This window comes from Austrofundulus limnaeus, unplaced genomic scaffold (assembly GCF_001266775.1).
Source record: "Austrofundulus limnaeus strain Quisiro unplaced genomic scaffold, Austrofundulus_limnaeus-1.0 Scaffold49, whole genome shotgun sequence".
Classification (NCBI taxonomy): domain Eukaryota; kingdom Metazoa; phylum Chordata; class Actinopteri; order Cyprinodontiformes; family Rivulidae; genus Austrofundulus; species Austrofundulus limnaeus.
Window position 1 is genome coordinate 513,782 of NW_013952451.1, and position 8,278 is coordinate 522,059.

The 8,278-nt window shown below is 39.9% G+C and overlaps 1 protein-coding gene across 4 annotated transcripts in view; it reads left to right on the forward strand.

Annotated features, from left to right (window-relative positions):
- slc4a2b (solute carrier family 4 member 2b) overlaps window positions 1-8,278 on the forward strand; it is a 51,838-nt gene that overhangs the window by 9,576 nt on the left and 33,984 nt on the right. Inside the window, exons 1-2 of one of the 4 annotated variants that reach the window (XM_014008330.1) lie at window positions 321-390; window positions 528-626. The gene's annotated coding sequence lies outside the window, so the exon portion shown is untranslated. Of the gene's footprint in view, window positions 1-320; window positions 438-527; window positions 627-8,278 lie in introns of those variants that run through there. The other 3 variants (XM_014008329.1, XM_014008331.1, XM_014008332.1) reach the window with 3 other exon arrangements.

The following is an 8,278-nucleotide window of genomic DNA, read 5'->3' on the forward strand; positions in this document are numbered from 1 at the left end:
TTACGGAACGACGCTCTCACGTAGAAATATGGAATCATGGTTCACGCAGGCGCAGTAAAGACCAGTGACTGCCTAACGGTAGCGGTGTGAAACTGTCACAAAATAAAACCGGAACTTAATGGCTTTGCCTTCAAAATAAGGGCTCATAATGGAGTTTGAAGTTAAATAGCCTTATTGTGTTTATACATTTATTGTTATGTAATTAAGTAAACTTATTTTCAAGCCATAGCGAGACGTTTAACTTAAGGTGKAGTGAAAGCAGACGCGATTGTTGCGTGTCAACGGGCTTTTATTTGTTCGTGTCACCGGAAGCAGTGGTAGTTTTACAGTCGGAGGATGACACACACGTTGCAGAACTAATTCAGAGTTTGAGACGAGTACCAGGAGCCGGTGAGTAAAAGAGCCAAAATGTACGTGTGTGACCGTCAGCCTTTTAGGTGTCCGGCTTCATGTAAAGATGTTGTTTTTGAGGGTTACAAACTGAGTGTAAGCTCTCTTCTCTTTTCTTTTCTTTTTTCTATGAACAGACTCCGGCATTGACAGCCTGGAACTGCCACACATGCGTTGAAGAAGACCCAAGACCCACCAGTGGATGACTTGGCTTTGTTTTTCGGCTTGTTGAACAGGTACTGTAAGAGGGGTTGGGGAGTGTTTGAAACAGGCGTTTTCTTGTGGTTAAACTCGTTCACTCAGTATTCCAGGATGCTATAGTTCCTCATACTGAGGACTCCTCCTGAAATCAGCCACATGACGGTTAAGATGATACATAAATACATACAACACATYTAAATACAAATACATGATTATCTTTTTTATATATATAACTGGCCAACTACACATTCGTGGCTCTGTCTGTGGAGCAACTTTTTCTATTTGGGTAACGTAGTTACACAAATCTGTCACTGACAGGAAATGTAGCAACTTCACAATAATTTAGGTGCATTTATTTCTGCACATGACCTGGAAGGTGTACAGATAATAAAAAGGCAGCGCTACTCTGACCAAGTTTTTCTTTTCTTTTCTAATATCAACATTTTGTATTTGCTTCCTAAACCCTGTGACATCKTATTAAAGCCAAGTGTTCCTTGAAGGAGTGCACGTCACCGGTTTCCTGTCACGCCAGGTGACTAAGATCATCTCTTGTTGAGGAATGGCAGCGTTAAAGTATGGCTGTTTTAAGGGCTGCAGTAGCTCAGTGGTCTGTGCCACCATCTCATTATCCTGAGGCCGCCGGTCCGAGCCCAGGTTGAGTCTGGAAGGGGCGTCGAGCGTTGACAAATCTTTCATGCGAGCTGGCTCGCTGTGGTGGCCCCTGAAGACGTGGGCAGGTGAAAGAACAACAGCAGTTTATTTGTTTTGGGGAAACCTTGAAAATAACATTCACCACCCACTGAGCTTTTACCTCATCTTATTATTTTGTTAAATTGACTGAATTATTGCCACTTATGTGTTGGCTAAGGTTGGTTGGCGGTGGTAGCCATCTTGAATTTGGTTGGTTCCAAAGTCAGGCAGGTATAGATGCAGATTCAGTGAATATTGTGCGACAATTTCATTAAAATTTGTCCAGTGGTTCATAACATGACAAATAAACAAACATGGGCAAAGGTGAAAACATTATCATATACATATCCAAGCCTAACTGTATTTGTAACGTTTTCAGACTGTCCAGTACCATGATTATTTTCATGTTTTTCTTGTTGTTTGCCAAATAACTGGTTTATAAATCATTCAGGCTTAAATGGCTCCTAACTTCAAAAGACGAACCGAAAGAATAGCTGGTGCCATCTTCCTGATACAAAAGACACAATTTGTGACCCTTTGATTTTTTTTTTTTTTTGCTAGTTTAATTGTTGCTAGAATGTTGTTTTTTACCCATTGCTTTAATCCTCCTCACAGCTCTCATCACAGTTAAAACAATCCGTTCCCCTCTGATGGAAGGAAGCTGCATGTCATTGGTGCATTATGTGCAAAAGAAGCATCACTGTTACTTTTCTAATAATTGAACACAGGTTAAGGTTGAGAACAAATATTAAAAGTCAATTCCAATATGTTTAAAAACTCTTGTTTTTTCTTTTAGCTCACAGTGAAACAGACACGTATGATTAGGGAAAATCGTATCCTGGCTTACATTTTAAATTAAAGTTATTTGATCACATTTAAAGTCGCTAGTTGCAACAAAAACATCCCCGAATCCCTCTCAAGTCTCCTCCCTTTGGTTGTATACATGTGGGAGATAAATGTCAGGATGTGGCATCTGGCAGGACAGAGGAAGGATGTGCCTCTTCTGCTGACTTCGCCAACATCGTCTTTACGTGCGCTCCCAGGTTATCTGAAGCGATCGTTCACTTTGATGCCCAGCCAAGGCTCTGGATTAGGTGATTATCTTTTGGTTGGATGGTTTTAAATCTGAATGCAACAAACCACAGCAATGATTTTTGCTTACAATACTCAGGGAGCACTTCAAGGAGTCTTGAGATGGTAGAATCGGACATGTTTACTGTGGTTAATCTGATCTTTATTACGGAGTAAAACAAAACAATTATGCATATCCAGTGGTCCAGGTTCTTTGTTTGGCTTGTTAATGTGCAATACTTTTAACACGTGCTGTGATTATTATCTCTGCAATCACGGACTGGGCTTGTATTCGCAAACAAATTTATTGGGCTGATTTGTGGTGACAGTTTTGCTTTAGAGGAAGAAAAATGTCAAAACTCAAAAGTTGAGTTAAGCACAGTGTCTTAACATTCCTGTTATGAGTTGCTTGTTCATGCAGAAAAGAAGGAAGGGGAAAAAATCGATAATAAGCATTTTTTTTACATGGATTCGTTTGTTTTACCCTCCTCTGTGCAGATATACAGAGCCAGTATTTTGTCCAGAAATACATCAATGGCTAAAAAAAAAAGTCAAGTTTCAACTTAAGCACAACTATTTTTGTTCAGTTTACCATTTGAAATAATGTTTTTCTCTCTGACTGTTTTAAATAACTTTTCTTGGCAGAACTTTCCAGCTTGTGGTTTATGCCGTTGGAACATAATTGCATAACCATATTTCCCAGGAAAAGAATAAATTATTGAATTGTATTTGACTGTAGATTTAAGACATTAGTTATCTTTGTGAGATCCTGTGGGCTAGTCTTTAATTTCCACACCTAAATCTCAGAAGCAGTATCTTCCCTTTTTATGCAACCTGAGCAGCTTTACATGTCTTTTATGAGCCACACCCTAACACTGCCGTCACTTGATAAAATTAATCTCCAGGGGCTGTAAAGAGCAGCTGCATTATTGAGACAAATTAATAATCAGATTATTCACTGCAGGTGTGCAGATTTGTCCTGCGTATGACTTTAATGGTGTTAAAAGAAAATAACAGTCTAGATCAGTAATAAATTTTATTATATCTGGTTATGAGCTGATTCCACATTTGATATTTGAGCTTTTCAGACTGCAGCAATCAATTTTATTTTACTTTCATTGTCTTTTAATGGAGGAGCTCTAATGCATGTGGTAATTCCACAGATAATTATCCAATCAGCTCGTCGTGGAGCGAGAAATCATGTTCTTTTTTTAAAACCCAGACAGTTGACGAAACCAGAGTGTTTAGAAGCTGTTCTGAAATGAAACTCTCCTCTGATTACGTCTGCTTCCTTTTTCGGGCTCGCCTCAGTGAGTCATCCTCCGTCTCACTCTGTCCTCTGCATCCTCTGTCCTCAATTACCTCCATGTCATATAATTGCATCATTCACCTCCTCCCTGTCTTTTTCCTTTAAAAATAGTATTTTAGGCAATTGGGTTAGGCGGTAGATTCCTCCCACACATAAGGAACACTGATTGTCATAAAGTTAACGGACTTTCATAGGGTTAGTCAGTGAAACATAAGGAGAATTACATCTGGTTTCTTCGCTACAAAGACTTCTGTGAAAGATTAAGCCATTTAAGGCAGCAAGAGATTAGTCATTTCTTGAAACTGGTTTGTAAGAAAACAAGGCAGTTTAACAGCAACTTTGACAAAGACCAAATTGTGAGAACCAAATCAAAACGTCAAGTGTGTTTTGACTTGTTCTTCTGCGAAGTTGTGAACTACCAGAGGTGGTCCAAACAGGGACAGATTGTGGATTGATGACATAAATGATTGTCAAGATCATAAAACTGAGCTATTTGTTTTGTTGTTGTTTTATCACACTGTATAGACTTGATGATAGCACACTGGAGTGATTTCACAGAAGATAGGCTATAGAAGCTGGAAACGCTAAAGCTGATAGGTTAGAAAACCAAGTGTTTCTTGCAGCAGTGATTACYTGTCCACACAGTGGGCACATGACGACATGACAAACTAGACACCGACCCTGTTGAGGTGTAAATAACCAGGCAATAATTTTCTTATATCTTTTCTTGAATATCAAAAAGAAAAATAAGTAGGTCCTCTGGGTTCTTCTTTAGTGAAATGTTTTGTCTCTCCTCCAAGAGACTTCTTCAGTCTGATGAGTTTCAGGTGAACTCAGCCTTATAAGCACTGCCTCCACATGGTGGACAAACAGGTTAGTCACATGCAAAAGAAGGCCATGGTCTAACAATAGGCTTGATTAGCTCTATTGTTCAWAGAGGGTCATGTGCCCCATCACTGACTTATTGGTTTGGATGGTGTGATTCTTAGGTGTCATGTCTTGTGTATGTAGTGAATGCAGGCGGGGCTCAACACCCCCTTGTTTTTGTCTCTTTCCCTCTTTGTATTGGTTATCGTTGGGGCCCTGATTCACACCTTTTGCTCACAGGGGGCTGAGTCATACTTACAATAACAGCTCTGTAGGAGGACGACAACTGGACACAAAGGCCTCCACCTCTGTTTAATGGTGGATGGTTTTTCTTCACAAAGATGGCTTCCTCTACTCCTCTGTCAAACCAACGTTCCTCTCTATCAAGGATGAGAACATCTTCATCCCTGAAAGAGTGACCGCTGGCCTGTAGAAGAGTGTAAACTGCAGAGTCCTGACCTGTAGATGAGTGTAAACTGCAGAGTCCTGACCTGTAGAAGAGTGTAAACTGCAGAGTCCTGACCTGATGATGTAGCTCTTCTGTGCTGGCTCATTCTTTTGAACAGTGGCTGTTTTGTTTCCCCAATGTATGACTGATCACAGTCCTCCTGACACTTAACAGCATATACTATACAGTTTGGGTTTAGGGTCTTCATGAACTGAGAAGAAGTTCTTGAGTGAATTTGAAAAAAAGTAATTGTTCCAATTTTTTGAACATGCTCAAAATGTCTGTGACACACAATGACAATGAGAACCATCTTGTTTTTAAACAATCTGAAAAACTCGTTGCGAATGCTGTTCAAAGTTTCGCTCCAGTAGTTGCAGCCGTGTAGAGATGATAGCAGAAATGTTGACTGCATTTTTATTTTTGTACGATAGAACAACAGGCAGTTACTGTGCCTCATAAATCCACCCTCGGCCAGAAAACAGGTGCTGCCTCAGACGGTTAGCACAGCCGCTGCTGCTTGAAAAYCCTCTGAGACAAAGAGTGAGATAAACTCGGACTGCGTGCAGCTGTTGGCTGTGTGAGGACGATAACAAGCACAGTCATGTCCCAGTGTGGGATGCTGCCAAACCCTGAGTAAAGTTAATGTGGCCACTGGGCTGTGACGAGCAGAGCCGAGATGTAGAGATGCTTGTGTGTGTTTCAAGTGTCTGAAGGCGGCTGGGTAACTTTTTAACCGCTGAGCTATTTTAAGCTGAAAGCTCTGAGGCAACAGAGTGAGGACGAAGCTGTTAACGTGCAGAAAGTCAAAAAAGAACTCCACGCAGGACAGATACACAGCAAACTGACATCACTGGGAGTTTTAACAGGGTTTTTTTGAACACAAACAGTCTATAATTCAGTCTGTTTTACAGATATTACCCTGAAGTTTGATGTGGCAGCTGAGAGTCATTAACAACACATGAAGTGTGACATCTCAAGATGAGATCATGCATGTTATTATCGAGGTTTAATAAAAATAGTGACAGCTCTGTCGTTTCTCATTAGATAACCTTAAATGGGATGAATGAGATATGCATTCCTTCAAGAAAAGCTTGGCCTTTAATTAATCAGTAATTAGTTTCTCTTCTGRTGAATCACTTCAGGTTTTTTAAAACAACACTATTGGCTCAATTAACCTTTTTTTTCTTGAGAAATTTGAATTAAAGGAGAAATAACAGGAAGCTGGATGGAGACCTTCTGAATTGTGTTAACACTTCAGATAAAAACCAGAAAAACTGAGGGTGGGATGTTATTCTTCAGAAGTTCCTGTTAGTTTGGATCAAGAACAATCAACTTTTTTTTAAARCTCCATTTAGCTAAAAATATATGGCCAAAAAGTTTAATATAGTTTATCATTAGCCAGAGAAATAAAATGCGTAAATAGAAAGATTGGTTTAATTTCTTTACAGGTTATTTTAAAACAACATYAGCTTGTTATCAGCTCAGGGTAGGGGCTGAGGAGAGCGCCACACTTTGAAGTGGACTTTGTGGGTTTGAGCCGCTTGTGGTTTTAACCGCGGTCCTTTTCCCCGTAAGACGTGCATGTGACTCCGCAGTGTGCCCACGTCCCCGCGGGATAAACAGCCACATCACGTATGAACACAGACTCCCGCTGAGGCCGAGTATTTCTAGGCCCTTAGGCTAATATAAGCTCATGTGGAATGCTGAGCTGTGGTTGTTTTTTTTGTTCGCTGTGAAACATAATTAGTCTGGTGGCTTGTTTGACTTTAGGTGTAGTTGATTGTGTAATAAGAGCTGATCCTTTACCAACACAGTTCCTTTTTTTCCTTTGCCAAATATGCTTTATGCTGCAGAGAGAAGTGTGTATTTGATGAAAATTTTCCCACAAGCTTTCTGTCATACTTTAAAGAAAATACACTCTTTTCAGTTCCTAATCAGCTGTTAAAATAATGGGTTGTGTCACATGAACAACACATCACACATTAATCTGTCATTAGTTATTAAAAAACTAAGCCTTAAGGCAAAACTAGCTGGTYGAAAAACTAGACTCTGGTTTTATAAGTCTGCAGAACAATCACTGGCAATTATGCCAAAGTGAGTGTCGGTGTTTTTTGTATTAACTGCCAAAAAAAGAAAAACCCAAGGCCTACTCCTTGGCCTCAACAGGCCTTGACTGACACATGAAGCGGTCACTTTGTGACCACGCAATTAGAATAGTCCAAACATGTACAACCTGCTTGGAAGAATTTCCTGGCAGTGTCTGTTTTCTCTTAAAAAAGACAAAGTATCTGTGAATTTCAGAAATTCGTTCGATATTTACTAAATGCAGCATGWTACAATAAGTGCCTCATGACAGTTTTCAAGCACGGGAGTGTAGGCTGATGGTTTGTGCTGCTTTAACATCTGCATGCTTTTCAGTCAGTGCTGACTGTGAACTCCTCTGCACACCAAAAACATTGCAAGTTATGTATGAGGCCAGCTGCCTAATATCTGAAGTGTGGCCTAAATTAAAACAGAGATCTTCAATACTGGAGCAAATCTGGAACAAGGTGGRTGAAAAGAGGAAAAAAAATCCAAATTTTGCACCAATAAAATTTTTGACCACAACTCGGATGAAATACTGCAACATAACTACAAAATGATTACCTGCTAAAACCCAATGAGCCAATAATGGTGAAGAAAGGTGGGGCAAAACTTTCCCACAGTGTAGTAACTTATTTTATTCTAGTGTGCTGATGTATTCTCTAATCATTTTTACTTTAACATCTGCAGCTGTAACTGTAATTTCCCTCAAAGTATTCTGAATCTGATGATGATTCTGATTGGGGGGGGGGGGGTTCAAAATAGATTTTTCTTTTAGCTTTATAGCATGTTATAACTTCATTATCTCATTAAAAACACACCCAGAGTGTGATGCATGCATGTTTGAGAAATCCTTGAATCTCTTGTGGTAGTCATGTGGAGCTGCTTAAACACTTGGTGCTACATAGCACCGCCTGTTTGTACAAAGCTCCTCCCTGGAGCTCAGTCTGCAGCCAGGTTCCTGCCCCACAGAGTACCCCTTCCCATGAAGCAGTGCTGAAGTGGGAGTGTCAGAAACAGTAGGAGGTTCTTAAAGAGACAGAGACCAATTTCAATGTGGTTAGATAGAATGATGCTAAAGTTACATTTATTTTTGATATATACAGCATTTTCATGTCAACTGAAGGTAGCATATATATATATATATACACTCACCGGCCACTTTATTAGGTACACCTGTCCAACTGCTCGTTAACACTTAATTTCTAATCAGCCAATCA